Source organism: Planococcus citri, chromosome 3 (assembly GCF_950023065.1).
Source record: "Planococcus citri chromosome 3, ihPlaCitr1.1, whole genome shotgun sequence".
In the NCBI taxonomy this organism is placed as follows: domain Eukaryota; kingdom Metazoa; phylum Arthropoda; class Insecta; order Hemiptera; family Pseudococcidae; genus Planococcus; species Planococcus citri.
The window spans coordinates 11,173,552-11,194,492 of NC_088679.1; the positions used below are offsets into that span (position 1 = coordinate 11,173,552).

At 34.4% G+C, this 20,941-nt stretch overlaps 1 protein-coding gene and 1 long non-coding RNA gene across 5 annotated transcripts in view; both read left to right on the forward strand.

The window, feature by feature from the left end:
* Window positions 1-17,330, forward strand: part of LOC135840861 (uncharacterized) — a 32,183-nt gene extending 14,853 nt beyond the window's left edge. The window contains exon 2 of the long non-coding RNA XR_010557793.1: window positions 12,407-17,330. This is a non-coding gene — a long non-coding RNA (uncharacterized LOC135840861). The remainder of the gene's footprint in view (window positions 1-12,406) is intronic.
* The window catches only part of LOC135840860 (rho GTPase-activating protein 20-like), a 363,692-nt gene that overhangs the window by 242,704 nt on the left and 100,047 nt on the right, over window positions 1-20,941 (forward strand). The gene's annotated exons all lie outside the window — the stretch shown is intronic.

Consider the following 20,941-nt stretch of genomic DNA (forward strand, 5'->3'; position numbering starts at 1 on the left):
AGTTTTTCGAAATTTCATGCAAAAATTATATCGCCTTACGTTTTGCTTGACTTTTAAAAATTTAGAAAAATTCCTGTTGAGCTCCTGAAAATAGGTCATAAGTTGACATTTTAAGTGACATTGCCTGTAAAACTTTGAAATACCTGACTTTCTAAATTTTTGAAAATTTGACATGGGTAATTTTAACAATTATTTCTTTTTTTTTGAAGTTCTGAAAAGTTAACGAATTGATCAAGGTATTTTTTTAAAATGTGACTTCAAGTGTTCTAATTATTCGAAACTGTTTTTTTCTTCAAATTTTCGAGTCATACTTACCTACTTATTTGAAATTACCGCAAGTGATATGAGGAAGTTGAAGGTTTCAAAAACGGTGTCATAGATTTAATAAACCATTACGATCAGTCGATCAACTTCCATGCGGATCATGGAACAGTTTTAAGAAATCTGATTCATCATTGAAATAAAGCCACGATCTTTGACGAAGATGGACTGCACGCTAACTGAACCTAACATAACACTTTGGCATTTAGGGTTAAGAGAGGCGAAGTGAGTAAAGAATGCAATAATGCGATCATCGCGGGAGTCGCCGATAAACGATGGATCAGCATCGAGCTAAAGGTATTTTTAAATTAACGTCGATCGACGATCTCAACGATCTGGACTGTAGGTCGATTAATTGGCGTTTTTGCGATGAGATGTGTGAGGCGCCATGGTTTGTATTGTTGATGGAAGTAAGATTGACGAAGCGTCGAAGCTTAAGATTACTTAATATACCAAGTCGATGTGTGATTTATCGAACGTCAGATAGGGAATCTGTGCCCAAGATGACGCACTTGGTTTTTAAACGTTTATAAATTGGGATCAAGTGCACCAATTTGGATGAAATTTCCCATCCAGAATGGGAGCAGTTTTAGCCATTGTAAAAAAAATTCAAACGCGCTATCTTGCCATGGAAGTTGTCCAAGATGGCGCACAGAATCACGTCATTATTTTAAGAAAAAGGATACTCTGGGTACATAGATTTGTGAAAATGAAAATAAGCATATACTGATTGTAATAGATGAAATTCCGCTTGAAATGAGACCCCAACGAGAGACCAAACGGTAACATGAGCATAATTGTTATGAATGTTCATCGACTTTGAACAATGAAGGTGTGGTTCTGGTTACTTACGAGTACCTCTATACGGCGTGCTTCGACTTCGACTCATAGACGGAATTAATAATGAATTTTTTTCCGCCTTTGTACCGAAAGCATATTGGTATTCTTGCGAGCAATGTACCTCTGCCTAAACAGCTATGATGCGTCGACGGCCGATGCAGCACCAAAGGTGTGAAATTTCACTCCGAGGTTCCACAGGGTATGAAAAATTTGAAAAATCTGATCCGAGATTACGAAACTGGTTTTTAAATACGATGAAATTCACTGCATCTATATCTCTGGTACTTACTCGAGGTGTTTTGATGATGGGTAATTTTCATTTAACAGATTGTTTTCTCTCATATTCGAGTTGAAAAATGACTTGACGATGAAGTATCGAAATCTTCGATGGTGTTTCTCGTATACCTACTCGTACTTCGTTTTGGAGTTTTTTTCTTTCGTTTTTTTTTCAAATCTTAAATTAATTTGAACGTACATCAGCTCCAGGGGGGTTGGCTGCTGTTTGAGATATTCGATTCGGTTGCTTGGTGTGGATCACGTAACAAAGAGCTGTTTTTCACCTATAGGATCGTAATTATTATTCGCTGACGTGTGTGGAAATTTGCTAATTGGATCTGGACGTACAGAATGATGCGAATAGTAGTGTTTGTCACGTTTATTCGTTGAAGTTATACATCTGTGTAGCTAATGTGCGATATTAGGGCTTCCATATCTGGAATTATGATCGATGATGTGTGATATAAAGTTGGAGTAGAATTTTTTATGCATTTTGATTTTTTTTCACTCATGATCATGAGATGTATGTACGTGATCAGTGAAATAAATGGATGAATTTTTTGCGAAACAAAATATTCCCAGTTCTGAGTACTGAGTGTTCGTTGAATGAGAATGATGCACATTTAGGTTTATTTTTCAGTTTATGAATTTGCAGAAATTATGTCAGACTCTCAAAAAATGATTTTTATAAAATTTTATCAAACTTTTAAAAACTTGGAAAAATGCTGTCGCGAGTCTTTGAAATTAATATGTCAGACATTTCTGTCAAACTTGAGTATAAAAAGTCAAAAAAAAAAACACACAATTTCTGTGTAATTTTTTTGTAAATTATTTGTAATTTCCCAACAATTTTTTATAAATTTCTGATCATTTCTAGTAATTTATTCAGTGACGGTATTTTTTTAAAAATTACTCGTAATTTTTGGTAAATTAATGCTGGTAATTTTAAGTAAATCATTGGTGGTAATTTCCGGTAATTTCTTGTTAATTACTTATGGTAATTTTTTGGTATATTACTACTGATAATTTTTGTTAAATTACTACCTAGGCACTGACAATCTCTGGTAAATTACCAGTGGTAATTACTGGTAATTTCTGGTAAATTACCACAGATAATTACTGGTAATTTCTAGTAAATTACCACTGATAATTTCTGGTGAATTACCACTGGTAATTTCTGGTAAATTACCACTGGTAATTTCTGGTAAATTACCACTGGTAATTTCTGGTAAATTACCACTGGTAATTTCTGGTAAATTACCACTGGTAATTTCTGGTAAATTACCACCGACAATTTCTGGTAAATTACCACCGACAATCTCTGGTAAATTACCACCGACAATTTCTGGTAAATTACCACTGACAATCTCTGGTAAATTACCACTGACAATCTCTGGTAAATTACCACTGGTAATTTCTGGTAAATTACCACTGGTAATTTCTGGTAAATTACCACTGACAATCTCTGGTAAATTACCACTCGTAATTTCTGGTAAATTACCACCCGTAATTTCTGGTAAATTTCCACTGGTACTTTTTGTTGAATATTGTTGGTAATTCCCGGTTAGGTAAATTACTGGTACCTAATTTTGCTTAATCAATACTGGTAATTTTTGGTAAATTATTACTGTTGATTTCTAGTAAATTACTATTGGTAAATTCTAGTAAATTACTAGTAATTTAGCTTTTTTCATTTCTCAAAGTGTAATGAACCGAAGTTCAGTTTTTTTTTTACGGGACTTTAAGAAACAAAACGTTTTGTTTCGTTCAGTTTTATTTTGTTCTCTAAGATAACCTGTTTTGTTCTGTTTCGTTTGGTTTCGTTCCAGCCAAAAAGACAAAAAAGTGAGAAAAGTGGCCATTTTTTGATTGGATTGAAAACTAAACCTTCTCTACGTGTGCTTTCTTTATTCTCAATAAAATCAAATCAAATTCTGGAAATTTTCATTATTTAGTAACAAATGCAGGCGAGAAAAACTTTGGATGGATGAGATTCGACAGTAATTTGATTCATTTTTTTATTTTGCTGCGTTTCGTTCAATTTTTTGAATCGTTTTGTTACGTTTCTCGTAATGTTTCCATTGTTTCCAAATGAAAAAATCGTCGTTTCGTTTCGTTTTTGCAGCCCTGGCTTTTAATGCCAATTCTATCATTTGTCTTTTTTTGAGCGGAGAGAGAGAGGGGAGGTAGATGAGCCATTTTTTTTTAATTGCCAAAAATTGCAAAATGAAGCTCAGTAGGTGTTTGAGATTTTGTCCAGCTACATCAATTTTATCCTCCTTTTTTTTTCTTTTTTTTTTCAATGAGAAAAGAGTCAAACATATTTTTTTTTAGGAAATTCGCCAGAAAATCAAAAAATGGAATTCAGCACCTGAACTTTTGCCAATTTTGGTGTATTTTTGAATCATTTTTCGATTTCTTTCGTCCTGTTTAAAATTGTTTCCACAACGTCAGTTGAACTTTTTCCTCGCATTACTGTAACAATAGTCAAAATATTTTTCGACTTTCCGATAAGTAGATAATTTATGAATGTACTGAGAAGCGAATAGAGCTTCCTCCCCCCGCCCCTCTCACACCCTTATCGATCCAGCTGCGAACCCTACGTGATATTATAGCTCAACAACCTCGCAATATTTTCATTCCCATTTCTGTACTTATGCGCAACTTGGATTAAGTACAGATATATGAAGTACAACTGGTAAGACCTCCTACATGAAAAATGCACGTAGCGCAGCTATAGTACAACCAAATGAAAAACAATCGCAATAAAAAAAAAATGCAAACATGGTGCAAAAAATCTATAAAACGCAACTATATATACTAAAAAGAGATCTTATAAAGAAGGCGAATTGTATATAAGTACTCATATGTAGGTACTTACTTATAGGTATACCTACATATATAAGAAAGAGAATGAAAAAAATCTCAACCGCAGATAAGAGATATTATTACGAATAAATGTGTCTTGTCTATCTTCGTACAATCTAAGCGTTGGTGGTGTTGGCTGACTGCGAATATTTTCGTTTATTGCGAAAAAAAAATAAAAAATAAAACAAATACTTAGTCAAGTTCAATCACCCGAATTGTTCGGGCATAAAAGTACATACACAATTACACATAGACGTGCCTACAAAAGAACAATTGTCAGTGGTTTTGTTGTTTTAAACGTCCCCGTCATATTTCAATTAGTATCCATATGGGCATTGGACCATTTGGGCGTTTATGTGACAAACCTGCCATCTTCTGCGAGTGTGAGAAATTGCCTCGGGAGAGTTGTGCGAATATTTTTTGGATGTAAAAAATTACATATTTCCTTTTTTTCTTTTCAAAGTTCACGAGGCAAAATTGACAGGTCAAATTGGTTTTTTGAGCGTTGGATTCTCTAAAACGGTATCTCTTCCTTACTTCCTTTCTCTTTTCCTCGTTCTTACAGAGATGAATGAAATTTTTCAATTTTTTAATGTGGGAATGGTTTTAAAGAAAGGAGTAGAAGGGTCAATTCAAGAAAATGGCAACGTTCCTGTCCCTAAAACTCGTCGATAATTTGAAGGGAAAAAAACTCTGTCATTTTTATTCGTCGATTTGTTTCCCGACTCTGTATAGAGTTATGGTATTTTTGAACCCTGAGCTGTAGCCACAGGCGGTGTTTATGCAGTCAATATACGGTTATCTTGTCGACTGCAGATACATATGCTCCATGTGTATGTAGGTACGCAGGTACCTATAATTTCTAGATCGAAATAAAATATCTAAAGATCACGAACCCCGCCTGTGCCTGAGCCACGATGATGATGACGGTGTAACTACTACCACCATCATATATGCATAGTAAAGTACACCGAGGCAATGGCAAAGTTTATACGATTATAGCTTATACGTACGATTTGCGATAGACAAAGATGGGTTAGACGATACGCGAAGCCGTCATAAAACCGTTTCTTATGAAGGCAAAGGTACGTACAAGCACTATAAGTTGTGCAGCTTCGGACACGTCGAATATGATATTAAAAAATCGAACAGCTCGACCGCGATCGATAGCGCGATCCGGCGCTAATTAAAAGCATAGCAACATCGATCTTGATTACACTCGACCTATACAAGAGAGGACGAGGAGCCCGTCTCGATTCATTTTTCATCAGGCGGCCTTTTTTTTTCACCGTAGATGGCGATGAGGGGTCAGAGAGAGAGGCACATATTTGGTCCAAAAGTATATGAACGATGGGAAGTCGAAGCAGCACAGCAAAATGTCAAGTACGTGGAATGCGAAAAATTACATAGGCGATAAGTGAATGAAAAGAAAGAAGATAGAGGCGATAGCTCATTAAATTAGACTAGCTGGAATCCGTTGTACTGTTGATCTTTTACAACGGAGCAGTTATCCGGTTAACGAACTTATAAAAATCTCGAAAAAAATCTCGATCTGTCATAGATACGATAACGAGCGTGTTTGTGTATTCAAGGCGCGCGTTCTGGTTTTTGCGGTGTAACCGTTTATATACTGCAGTGCATTTGTGCTATGCACATGTATCTCTCTCCTACTCTATACATATAGTATGTCCTCATGCTATTCAGTTCAGTCTGATGAGGCCTACCTATGACTTTTTAATAATAGCCACTTTGAAACAAATCGACCCATCCGTTATGTGTCCACTGCATGTTGCATAGGTCCAGTCTGTCGCTGCTGGCTATCTTACGTAATCCGCATACCTGTCCGGATCTTTTTGTTTTTTTTTTTTTACTGCAGGTCCATAAAGGTCGTTAAGTACAGGGTGATTTGGTTCGGTTCTTCGATATTGTAGTTGGTGGAATTGGGTTGAAAAAAACGATTAAAGGTCATGTTTAGAAGGCTGGGATTTTTTAAAGGATTTTTTTAAAATTAAGTTTTATGAACAGGTGTCTTTAGAGGATACAAAATTGAAAGTAGATATACATTGAAAGTTGTGATAAATTTTGATATTTATTGTCGAAGAATTTGCGCTGAAATATTGATGAGTGATGATCGAAAAGTTGAAAAAATTTCAAGATTTATTCAAAACAATTGAATGGTTCCATCAGAAAAGGGCCTAACTTCAGTTAGGCCCTTTCATAATAAATCGCAAAAATGGATTCTACAGTGGAAATACAACCTAGCACACTTCGTTACTTAGCGCTACGTATAGTCACGCCTTCAAAACTGAACGTCAAAGTCGGACACCACCGCCGATTTCTCACCTAATTGTCTCTGAGAGTCTGGTGGTTTGCGTTATTACTATGTTTTGCACTTGGTTTTCATAACTTATCAGTGGTACGCCATTTTTTACAGACAAAAGTAACTTTTTCGTAATTTTTCAGTGGTGCAGAATTTCTTAAGGAAAAAATAAATTTCTACAAAATAGTTGTTGAGAACGTTTAAATGACCTATTTTAACCCAACTTCGTTATAATGTTATAAAATATTGCCTTTTACATGATAAAATTACGCGATTCAGCACATTTTTTCATCGAAAAAGTAGGTTCACAAGAAAGGGCCTAATTGTCCACTTTGTATTTTCAGTGTTTTCTTTGTATTTTATTGCAGAAAAGTAAAAGTAAAGAATGATTTTGAATCTTCAATGTATGCGGAATGAAAAAAAATAATAAGTTGCATGTTATTCTAATATTTTCTATATGATATTCATATTAAAATGTTTAAAATGCGTTTTTCTCGAATCGCCATCTTTTCAGTTAGGCCCTTTTCTGGTGGAACCATTCAATTTATTTAGACCATTTTTGGGAAATTTAAAGCTCTGGATTTTTTTTGAGAAGCTCACATGCTCTAATTTGAAGTTAATGAGCGGAATCCTTGACTGAATGACTGAATGACTGAAAAATTCCCTCATCTGTATTTTTCGCCCCAAAAAAAGGTGAGCATATTTTGACCAAATTCAGCAGAGATTTTCATTTTGAGTTGAAAGTTACTCATACAGCATGTTAGCTCCGGAGATACCTTTGGAAGAGAGAAATGGGCCCTCAAGGAGAGGGAATTTTTGTAAACTTTGAGGTTTTTTCACTCCAGTTGCCACCCAACTTGTTTTGGGACTTTCAAGGTTCTATAGAGTAAGTGGTAGTAAAATGGACCAGGGTAGTAAAATGGACCACCAGTAGTTTCAGTGATATCCACTAGCGCAACCTGGTGAGAAATGACAGAAACTGGTGTTATTTGTACCTGATACTTCATTTTAGGTGACCATCACTCATTATTTCCGACTTTCGAAGTGATAAGGCAGTTTGTTTGAAATGTGTGAATTTCTCATTTTCAATAAAAAATTAAACATTTTGATTGGAATGCAGATTGTATTTTTTTAAATTTATTTCTTGCTGAACGATAGCTTGAGTTAAGTAGTACATACTTTCAGCTTTATTTTCATCTATTGGACATATTTTTTTGGCTCGAGCTTTCATAATGAAATTCATGTGTAATGTATTTGTATCTGTCATACTTTGTGAGGTAGTAAAATAGACCACAACAATAATTCCTATTTTTTGATTTGATTTAGGCAATTGTGAAGTAATTTGATTCAATCTTCTTAAACTAGAAATATTTACCTATCATTTAAGCCCTCGATGACCAAAAATGGCCAATTTGGTGAAAAGTAATCACAAAAATAAAAAAAGCTAAGATGCGCTATTGTTCTACCATTAAAGTGTTTTCATGCGTTTTTTAAGGTGTTTTTTGCTGTGGTCCATTTTACTACCCCACAAAGTCAGACCCCCTTTTTTGATACTTTCGCCAAAATGAAAATTGCTCCACCTGTATATAAATTGTGAGGTAGTTTTATTAAATATTATTAAACTAGACACATGTATCTATCATTTAAGCCCTCAATGACCAAAAATGGTCAATTTGGTGAAGAGTAATCTCAAAAAAGGCTTAGGTGGTCCATTTTACTACCACTTACTCTACTGAGAAAATTTGCAAATCATTTATTTTTGTGTAATATTCTGCCGAATTTCAGTATAGATTTCAGTACTTTCATCCGCTAACTTTTAATTGCGCCATTGCTTGGTTTAATTTGAATTCATCCCCTAACTCAAAATTAAAATACGTATTCAGTATTCACGCTTTCAAAATTCATCAAGCGTTGTAAATTTAAAATCAAACACTTACCAACAGTTTTCGAGTCAATTAATAAACAGTAAAATTTTATAGTTGTGGGCTCGTCGATTCCCACAGCCACCCCTGATTCACACGATAATTCAATTCTCATAAATGTCAAATTTTGAAACTTTTATGGCTCCAGACTCATGTTTTCACCTTCGCCCTCTCGACCATTTCAATTGATAAAAACCAAAATTTGAATAACGTTAATATTTTCTCAAGGCAAAAAGTTGACATTTATGACAATTTGTACAAGAGCTAACCCACTTGACAATAGATTCGCCGATAAAAAAAGCCAGTGAAAAAGCCGGCTCAAATATGACAGTAAATTTGCCATTAAAAAAACGCCAGGAAAAAATCGGCTGCTGTTCAAATACCTAATGCATTAAATCGCTGAATAAAAACCTGAAATCTACAAAAAATTTCCAGCCCAAGCAGGGATCAAACCCAGGACTCCTGCTTGACAATCCAATGCTCTAACCACGCAGCTATCATTGCAAGGTGAATATTTCTGTTTTCAAGCGGTATACATGTACCACACTTTGTACTTTTATTCAATTTTTTAAAAAGAAGTTGTGAATACCCATTGCACATGTGCACTATAATCGGTGAATAAAAAACAGCTGATTTGTGAGAACCGGCAGTTCGGCAAATGAAAATTTTTCTTGAATTTTTGAAATTGGCGATAATGATCCAAAAATTGATACCACTTCGTTTCAAAATATTTCCCTAGATTCTGAAATGGCATGAGTAATGGGAAATATTCTGTAAACAGGTTAGGTAGGGACAGGACTAAAAAAATCACGATTTTTTCGAAAATACTTGTTCTTTGCGAGCCCATTTCTCCCCTCCAATGGCATCTTCGGAGCTGAAATATTTTCTGAGTGACTTTCAGCTTAAAAAGTGAAGATTTCTGCAGAATTGGTCAAAATCTTCTGACTTTTGGGGGGGGGGGGGAATCCGCCCTTCTAACTTACATTGATCTTCCCTTGAGACACAAATTAAATTTTGAGATATACTTTTAATCATAAAATTGAAGTAATGGCATCAATAGATAGGAAAAAATTCGAAAATACGAGTATTTAATATGGGGTCGTACGTACGTATAAAAAATTAAAAAAATGACCTGGGAGGGGGAGGGGTTGAGTGGAGAGATTTCTGAAAATTTAATTGAAAAAAGTAGTGATTTTTTTCCAAAAAAAATTCCGTCAGGTACCATGCCTGAAAATTTCATAAAAATTGGTTGCTTATCTACTTTTTGAATATTACACTGTCAGAGCGAACAATGAATAAAATAATTAGGTGTTTGACATTTTAATGCTATTTTGGGAACCCTTGCTATACTAACGAAATTTGAGGGAAACGCGCAAACGATTATTTGCCCCACAAATCCCTCGCATACAATCATAACCACACTCAAATTAATTTCACTTTCAAACAATTTTATCGACCGAGTATCGTGTTGTGTTTTTTTTCCTTTTATTTTATTTACAACTTACCCATAAAAGTACCTACCTACCTATTTAACGAGTACCTAAAAAAAAAGTCCATAAAAATTACCAATAAACATCACGTCATCGCAAACTGGAATCGGTACTGGGCAGCCCCCGTTCGGTATTTTATTCGCCATTTAAATATATTATAAAGAGAATTCCGCATTCCACGCAATTATAACGGTGTTTCGTGCAGTTCGTCTTCCAATCCACCTTATATGCATGAACACGTAGACGATGACGATAGACGTATAAATATGGGATGTGGCGCGGTGCAGGGTATCGGTGGCATAAACACAAGGTGCATATGTGCATTTTACCTTGTAAGTCTAAGTACCTATACTATAGGTGAGTTGATGGAAGGGTAAATGAAGCGAGGAAATGACATCGTAACGACATGCATTTTAGTATTCACGTGCGAATTGCAGGTAGTTTTTTCAGTTGTTAAAGGAGCTTGTCGTATTGTTGCGGGATTCTTGCATCTGGTTATCAAATTTAATGATGGTTTCACCGTGGAAATTTTTAGAATTGTTGAAAAAATTTTAATGTTGAGTATACCTTGTGTATAATATGTTCTGGCTGAAATTAATTTCTTTCACATCAGAAATTGAAACGAATCGATAAAAGAACCACAATGATAGTTCTTGTTACATAATCTGGGGACAACAGCGGCAAAATGGTGAGAGGGGAGGATACACAGGCTACAGTTGTTATTTTTAGAACCAAATTTCTCGAAAGAATTCCTTGAGATCTCAAAAAGTATGTTTGGGGAGCAAGTAGACTTCAATGTCTTGAAAAATGTAAACTTTTCTCGAACCCTTCAATTTTTTGATTGAGTATAGTTGACGTTTTCGTGAGCTAATCATCAATTTTTCAAAGAAGACCGAAATTCAATTCTTCGAAAAAAATCAACTACGAGTAATTTTTCAAAAAATCACAAAAATTAATTTTTCAAAATTACAAATCTATTTTTTTGTTTAATCAAAAACAGCTCAAACACAATTTCGCAGCTTTTTTCTTTATTTTTTTTAAACCAGAAATGATAATTGCAGCAGTAGAAAAAGGGATTGTTGTAAAAAATTTTCTACAATGTACAATTCTACAATTTGTACACATTTAGGAATGGTTGTAAAGATTTCAAAAAAAAGGTAGGCACGAGTAATACATTTTTTTTCAAAAGTAATTATTTTTTGCCTGAATAATATTAAGAAAACAGCTGAACGATGAGTTGGTACATTTACATTTTTCTTAGAGCTGTTCAAAAAAGTTGGAAAAAACAAAATTGGACTAAAAAAATATGTGATATTTTGTTGGAATAATTATTCAATGTGACTGTGATTTTGGGCTAAGGGCTGATTTGGAAAAGAAGTGATTTGATTATTTTCAAGAATAAAAGGAGGGCATTGAGAGGAATTGTCCAAGGGGGCAATTTTCTCCAAGCCTTCATTTGTTGGAAGGACTCGGAAATGAAAGGCTTGAGATGAATAATGAATTATTAACCCTACAGGAGTACATGTACCAATATTGACTTTTACAATTTTTAATACTTACTAATTTATGAGTATGTTGGTGTTTGTTCTTCAAAAAAAGTCTACACAATTGATGAAAGCAGCTAATTTTTTTGAGTCGATTTTTTATGAAGGTGGAGGGACCAGGATCAATATTACATTAGAGGGAAGAGAATTCCGGAGTCTGCACGTGTCAGACCATCAAAAAATACACCATTAAACCGAATTTTAGAATTTGAATATCATTTACCGATTTTTACCAAGTTCCTTTTCCGTTATGAAGATCAAAAAAAAAAATCCTGAAATTTGGCTCTGATCTTTGATCTATTGAATTGATTGGAGGTGGTTTTGCTCACTTTTGATTTAGAAGATCTGAAAGGGCTCAAAAGTAGGTACAATAAATCAATTTGAGGGATCAAAAACCAAACTTCAATTTAAGCCATCTTATACGAATTTATTTAATAAATTCATAGGAATAAAAAAAGTCCAAGTTTGAGGTAGTTTTCAAAACATAATTCATCTGAAACTATGTATTAGCTATTTTTCAAAAGTGAATGCAAAATTATCGCTCGAGTGAAGCGATCTCCAAAAATTTTCAAAAAAATCTCCTGAAAAGCAGAAAAATACAATTTCCCCTCCCCCCCATCAAAACTTATTTTTATTTTGGACCTAGGAGATGATTCTACTCTAAAACAACCTTCGCCCTTTCAAAAATAGGCATGAGGTTTGAAGCTCTTGTATCTACATTTCAGGACTTGCAAGTTTGAAAATAAATTTTTATTAATTTGAATTTTTTAGCTTAATAATTTGTTAAAATAATAACTAATGTTTTATATATATTTTTTGTTGCAGGTAAGTGAAAAATAGAAATGAAATATTTGAGCTTCAGTAAAGCTTGGAAGTGGTAAGTGTTACAGATCAGCTTCTTCTTTCTCCATTTTTTTATTGCCTACTTTAAGGCAATTTATTTTCTGAATTTTATGGTCCAGAAATCGTGATTTTGACCCAGGAAAACCATGAATTTAAAATGGCTTTTATTTAGATTGAATTTTTATCTCGAGAAAAGAATTCACAAAGAGATGATACCCACTAAGTATCCCAAAACATTGGGATAATTTTTTCATGTTGTAGTAAGACGTGATGAATTTTGACCTTCAGATTACATTTTGACGCTATTACCAAAAAATAAAAATAAAAATAAAAAAAAATAATAGAAATACTCATTGTTAAGTATGAAATTAAAATTAATTTCAGCTCTTTTAATTTCCAAAATTCGTACAAATTAAATAAAAAACATGTACTAAAACCATCCAATAAATCACCTTCTCCTCTGTTTCTTTTCCTACGTAAAATAGTACCTACTTACTTATAACATCGTTAATTTCATTCTCAGTTTAATGCTACGTTCTTCTATTATATGTACCTGTATGCGGTCATTTTTGGCATAAAATTTATCACGTTTCTTCGAAATTTTTTCCCCACTTTATATAGTGTGTACAAAGCTTTTATGAACTTGACCAGGTACGACCATGGCGCGGTATAGTTAATTAAAACCGAAGGTTATCTAAGGAAGGTTTAAACAATAAAAATGAAATTCTTCAACATTACGATGCGGGTGACACTTGGAAAATTTCACGTACAGCTCACGTATTGACATTCTCGTAATGTGAATTTTGCTGTATACAAGGTGTCCTCATGTACCTAAAAAAAAGAGGACATTAAATCGTAATTCATCATTATCATCGGCAATCGTGAGAAATTTGTAAAAGTGTTTCGTTTTAAATATATATATATATTTGTATTATTCAGAAATTACACAATTTTTCTACGCTTTTTTTGTGGACCACCCTGTAGATAATAAGCCAATATGTGTTCTTGATACTTACCTGATGTAGCTGTGAGTAAACAATGTAAATGCAGGTAGTTTGTGAGGAATATCTTACAAGTACCCAACTACCTATGCTAGTAGAAGTAAAGTACACATAATAATTTGGAAGACGGTCTCGTATATTATATGCTTCTAAACTAATAAAAAAAATGACGCGTATATTACGTGAAGTGATTATTATAAAGTTGTATAATATAATAGGAGCCCTTGAGTACGTACAAATAGGCAGAGAGGTATACATACGTAGCCATACATATACGCATAATACGCTATGGAAAAATAAAATAAAAGAAGACTATGTAGAAAAAATGAAGAGTAAAGAAAGAAAGAAAAAAACTATTATAGAATCGAATCACGCCTCTGGATATACCGATTTGTTGGCTGATTGCCGCGCTTTGACAGCAATAGCGTGCGAAGAGTAGCCGCCATACATAAGTAGCAGATTCTGCAGGTATCTAAACACTAAACAGTATATAAACAGGGTGCAGAGTACACACAGGTTCTCGGAAGCTGTCGTGGTGATGGGACCTTTTGAAGGAGGAAATACGTATAGTGATGTAAGTAGATCCTTTGGTGAGATGCGGGTTATGACAGGCAACGGGGAAACAGATGCGGGAAGTTGGCGAATTAGTGTAACTGAAAACTGCAGAAGATAGTGTTCGTCGTCGTGGGATACGAGTACATATTACTATTAGGTAAGACCTACATATGTGTGCATGTTTCAAATCCACTCGATCAGGATGAAGGCGTGACAAAGATGTAAGATGGATCAGTGCTCTGCAAAGTACTTGTAATATTTTATCGTTTGTGAGATATGGTACTGAGTGGGTGAAGAGGAAGACAACAGATTCGAATACTGGGCGTTTGAAAATTGGGTGAATGTTAATATACAGGGTGTCCTGTCGAACGTTTGAGGTATCTTGAATTTTTACATACATTAAGGGGTGGGAGGAGTTTGAAAATTTTATTGATATGAATTCTCTCTTTTGAATTTCTAATCACTTAATGAGCAATTGTTTTATGTAGGTAATTAGGTATTGAAATTTCACTGTAAAAAAAAATAATAATAAGTATAATTTGTTTAAATTTTTAAAAACCACCTGCTCGAGTTAAATCAAAAAAAAAAATCCGCAGAAAAATTTCAAAAATTCCGAATTAAAGGAGGTTGAAAAATAATCTAAAAAATTTGTAATTATTTCTGAAAAAAATTCTGCCAATAATGGAAATATTTTGCACCGACAATGACACACTCTGATTTGATCGAAACCTAGTTAGATTGAAAAAGCATGTCCTAACCCTCCCCCACCCAAATTTCAAAAACTGAAGTTCATTTTTGGATTTTTTGTGAATTTTAAAAATCGAGGAAGTTATTTACTTACTTATGTATTTTTACTAATTTTTCAAAGTTTTTCGCAAAATATATTTTTTTCACGTATTAATAATTTCCTTTGAACTTCCCCCCTCCCCCCTCCCCCATTTTAGAAGATACCAGTTTTATGTGCTTTTGAAACCTCTTAATCTTCTCCATAAATTTCAAATTCCACCAGAAGGAGCAAAGATGAACTTCGGAGTAATTTTAAATTTCGAAAAAAATTTAAAATGTCAAGTTGAGGGAGAAGTAATAAGTACTTCCAGGCATGAAACAAGGTCACTTAAAAAGTGACTTTGTCACTATTTCACGTGCAAGTCACTTTTTGTCACTATTTCGGCAAAAATGGCCAAAAAAAGTGACTTTGGTCACTTTTTCAACGATTTGTCGTATTCTAAAATTTAAAAAACAAAAAATAAACTCCTTGCATTTAAAAAACCTCGTTTTTAGGCATCTCGAAATGAAAATTCTCAAAAGCTTTCGCCCTCGCTTCGCTCGGGCCAATTTGTTTTTCTTTCGAACATAGGACCCAAGATGATATCTGCTCCAAAGTTTGCACGTTCAGTAACGAAAATAACATTTTTTTTACACCTTTCAAGTTTGGATTTTCCAAAATTTTCGCCCTCGCTCCGCTCTGACAAAATGTTCACTGTTTCAGACCTATTTTATTCAACGTATTCGGCTCAATTTAGTGTAGTGTAGGTGCAAGTTGATTATTTTTTAGTCATAAAACTGTAAATTTTTCAAAATTTTGTTTATCTTCTTACGAATACATAGTTAAGTTGACTTAATTCAGCATACAAATTCTAATTTAGTTCAGTAAATGAACTTAATGCTCTCATTTCAATTTCGTCAAATTGTTCAATTTTTTAAGAAATCAGCAACTTTTTGCGTTTTTCCCCCTCAAAAGTTGAAGAATTTGTCATTTTTAAACCGTCCTCAAAATGACAACATTGTCTAAAATATTCAAGGTAAAAAAATTTTAAAACAGTACACATGATTTTATTTCTTCGCCACAAATCTCCTCCCCCCAATCATCGCCCCAAAAAAACTGGCATCGCATCAGCACCGGCGCCAAATCCCGGTAACTTTGAAGTGCCCCATCAGCCCCTGGGTATACATCAACACTTTGCTACGCTCATATGGTGGGGGGGGGGTACTAAACAAATTCTTCGATGATTGCTACATAATATATACGAGTACTTTGCTCACGTTTCTCAAAATTTAGGTCACTTTTTTCAAATTTTTGGTCACTTTTTTGCTATTTTTCAGTCACTAAAGTCACTAAAAAAAATAAAATAGTGAGTTTCATGCCTGTACTTCTTCACACTTCCCCTCCCACTTTTCTAATAAACTATCCTCAGGAAGGTGCAGAAATAAACTTCAAACAATTTTAAATTTACGGAGAAGATTCAAGACTCAAAATGGAGGGTGGGAGGTGGAGGGGGGTTTGGAAAGCAATTTAAAAACTACCAATTTTTTAGGCCATTCTGAAGCCTCAAATGAATTTTTAAATTTTCTTCTGAAATTTCAAATTGCTTTGAAAGGAGAAAAAATAAACTTCGGGGTAATTTGTAATTTGAAATTTCTGGAGAAATTCAAAGGAGAGTAGGGGAGGTGGGAAGGAAGTGAACTTTTTTTCCACTACTCCTCCCAGCACTACTTCAATTTTATCCAGAAATTTCAAATTGCCTCAAGTTCATTTTTTTCTCTCATTTCAAAGCAATTTGAAATTTCTGGAGAAAATTCAAAGAGGAGTGGTGGAGATGGAGGGGAAGTAAGCTTTCCTTTCCACTACTCTTCCCACTACTAAAACTACCAGATTTAAGCCATCTCGGAGCCTCCGACGAGTCTTCAATTTTGCTCCAGAAATTTCAAAAGCTCTGGAAAGAGTAAAAAATGAGCTTCCGAGCAATTTTAGGTAAATTTCTGAAGAAAATCGAGAACTCGAAGTAGGAGAGGGAGAAGGCTTGGAAACTGATACTTGCTACCTTTCCCTCCCTCCCTCCCTCCCTCCCTCCCTCCCACCCACCCTTCCTCCCTCCCTCCACTTCAAAAACGACCATTTTTGGGCCATTCTGATTTTCTTCATGAATTCCAAATTGTTCTGAAAGGAGAAAAATAAAGTTCAGAGCCATTTTAAATTTCTGGAGAAAAATCATTACCCGATGTGGATGGAGGAGTAGAGGATAGGGAGGAATAATTACGTCTTTTTTACCCCTTCCCCTCCCCTCACTTTGAAAATCACTAGTTTTAAGTCATTTTGGAGCTTTCAACGAGTTTTCAATTATTTTCTCCAGAAATTTTTAATTGATCTGGAAGTACCAAGAATAAACTTTGGCAATTATAACTTTGGCAGGTCCTTATTGGACATATTTTTGCCTGTTTTAGGTGATTACTGCAAAATTCCAGGTGTGTCAGTCTAAAATTGATTTTTTTAATCAATTTGTATAGGTAAATTCAAAAAAAAAAAAAAAAAAAAATGAGAAAACACGATTTTACAGTAAACATTTTAACAACGATCGCGAGGGTTCCCCATAAGAACCATTCAAAGTTACTGATCTACTTTTAAGTGTCAAGGTTCATTTTTGTTCCTTCAAACGCAATTGAAAATTATTGGTGAAAATTGAAAACTCACCAGAGGTTTTATTAAAACATCCTGAAACTGGGTGTATTCAGGCGGGGGGGGGGGGTGTTAAATAGGCAATTAAATATGCATTGTGATTGATTTTATTTGAAAACAGTTGAAAATTTACCATAAAAAGTTTTTTCTAAAGTTTTTGAATTTTCTAAAATTTGCCAAAAATCACAAAAATCAACTTTGGCACTTGAAATTTTGGTTACTATGTAGTTTTAGGATTTTAGGACTTGCTCTTTCGATTTATCTTGATTTCGTTCAAATTGAAGTGCGTTAGTTCAAAAAGTCTTCCTGAAAGGTCAAAAAATACATTTTTTCGATTTTTCAATCCCTTGCCCCTTCAAATCTCATGGTAGGCATCTTGTTCACCGGAATAAAATGTGAAAAAAGTTGAAAGTGTGGATTTCGATCATTATTGAACGTTTAAGTGTGGGTAATTCACTTTGAGTTTGAACACATTTCCATCAAATGTCAAGTTCCTCGAATCCCTTAAAAATGCTTCTCAAGGTAGGATCGTTTTCAATTTTTTTTTTTTTTTTGCATTTTCGACCTCTGTATTTTCCTTTCCATCCACCATCACTTACTGACCTCCATTTCAAGATTTTTTTCACGAGATTTCAAAGATATTGTAAAAACAATAAAAGCAACAAGCCTCTATTTGCATTTTTTTTTTGCAAATTGCTTAGGTATTTACACTTGTGGCAGGGATTCTCAGAATTCCGAGTACAAAGTATAATTATTTAAATAAAGAAAAAAAATATATAATAAGAAAACACCTCGACGATAATCTCATCTAAAAAAAACTCTGCTAAGACATCGCGCAAACACAAAAACGCTAAAAAGAAATACACACACTTGGAAGAAACCTCTTCTTTGGCAATTAATTAAATTTTCCAAACGCCAAATAAATCACTCAATCGAAAACAAACACCACACGTCAGACATGCAAAAAAAAACACACATACACACACATCGTCAAACAAACAGCAAATTTTTTTACACCAAACCAGATTTTGAAGTTGACCCCTGATTCTTCGGTTCAGACCTCTGAGACGAGTTTATAGTTGAAAATTCTTCGAACCATGACGTCTAAAGTGTCGAGCCCCACCCAAAACATTTCAATTACTCGGATACCAGTTCGTCATAAATTTCCACCCCGAACACATCGGACATCCCGACTAGAGGGGGCAGAGCCCAGACAAAAGAAAATTTTTCCATTTAGACTGCGAGACAGCTATAGGATCATCAGCGATGGCGATTTGCGAATAATTACCATTCGTATATCGCGCAACCGACTCGACTATACGAGTGCGAGATGTTTATCTATTAAATTTACCAACGTGTAGGTAACGATTATCTGAACTAAACGTCTACGCTCGTATCGTTTTTCACGAGTATAAAATATAGGTAAAGAAGCGAAAAAATTCCCATGCGGTAATTTACAGCTAATAAATCCACTATCCGGTGATGCCGGCCGTGTGTGAGTGTGGAATGCGACTGCGACTTTGACACGATGACTCCTGTACATTTTGTGTAATTCACACCCACATACGCTCGAGTATGCGAAATGCTAAGCTAAATGTTGAAAAAAAAAAATTTACACCGTGTCTTCTTTATAAATGTATAAACTTACTTATAGTAGCTGGGCATCGGATACCACCGATGCGGTTATCCTTGAAAAATCCCATCTACTGTAGGTAAATATCAGCACGCCGAGGAAACACCACCTTCGAGTATCCTAAATTCATCAAGTTTTTAATTTCAGCGAGGTAAATTAACTGCGAGCCACGTATATAACTAGTGCATGATACAATTTTCCAATTTTTTTTCCACCCAGAACGAGTGCTTTGTGCTGTACTTGGCTCGCGATTTACATAAATCCTTGATACTAACCATCGATCTCAATTTTTTTTCGCCTTTAACGCCTCCTGTTTCGTGGTACATATAGAGGTACAGTAAACTCGATGCCAAATCCATCTAAATCATCACCCTGTACCGTCCTACGTTTTAGTTGAAATATCATGAATGAAGTTCATTTTGCTCTCATTCATCTTTTCGACGAAGCTCGTATGCAGTTTATGTACTTAGATACCGTGTATATTATAAAACCGAATATTACGCATTTGGATACACGTTTGGACATCGGTGACCTCGTACGTAGCGTATTACCAAACACCATTGATAAAATACATCGCGTAGGTTTCATTACTCGTGTAGATACATTACACATAGGTACATTAGATACATAAGTATACTACACAGTCATATACATACATAACTAAATGATCTGTCAAATACTTCTCCGTATAGTTATAAACAGCTTCGTAATCTGACCGATAATTCTAATAAATAGGGTGTCCGTGTCCTATCGTACGCCTGCCATCTTCCGACTTATAGTGGGTTGAAACCTGGGGTAAGAAGTAAGAATAATGAAAAATTGTTCGCGAATATTACTTAGTTTGGATCGAGGAGAGTTGGTGGTCATCGATTTTACCAGTTTTGAAATGTCTAGTTTAGTTTCCATGAACACTTTTTGGGGTCATGAATTTTCTAAGGAGGGAAGTTGCAGATTTTTAAAAGAGACTGTTTTGAAAAAAAGAACTTATTTTGCCATTTTTGAGCCATCTTAGTCTCTCTGTTCATTTTTACAACGAATCTTTTAATTTTTGCTGCACAAAAGTATTCTAGAAAGTGAACAAAGGGGGGGGGGGTCGAAATTACCAAAAACTATTTTTCCTCCAAAATGGTTTAAATTTGAAGCAACAAAACTATACACAAATCCCCTCAAAAGACTCAAAAAAAGCTTAAGAAGTAGGTACTTAAACTTATGCACCTATGAGAAGACATCAACTTGAAATAGGAGCTATAAACATTTTTGAAAATGAGTGAAAGTGGGCTCGAAAAAGATCTCCAAAATGCATTACCAAGCAAAATTTTAAATACTAAGTAAATTTAATTTCTGGTCAATTTTGAAAAAAATTGAAATAGAAAACAAAAATTTTGATTTATGCTCCAGGGTGATATGTATTTATTTTTTACTTTCAACATAAATTCTCTTATATTTTTGCTCTCTCGAAAAACTCTCGATTTGGGGGGAGGGGGGAAGGATCTTGGAAAATGTATTCCCACCCCACTCATCAAAAAATGAGTCCTTGCAAAAAGATAAGGAACAAACAAACAAAAAATGAAACAAAATATCAAAATTTTTGCATTTTTTACATTTTGATGTTTGTGATTTGGTTTCTTCTTCTTGTTCAAAATTTTTGCTCTCATAGCCTTAAGCCCACCTCCCCCCCCCCACATTCCCAAAAATAATTTTTAAGGATCCAGCAAAACTCAAATTTTATTATTTTTTGACTCTTGTTTTTTGTAAAAAAATATCTGAACGCGTTGAGTGATTGAGGGAATTGTTTTCTTCAAAAGGAGGTTCTCTAGAGGGATTCTGATACTTTTAGATTATTTATATCTCATATTTTTCATTTTTTTTGAACT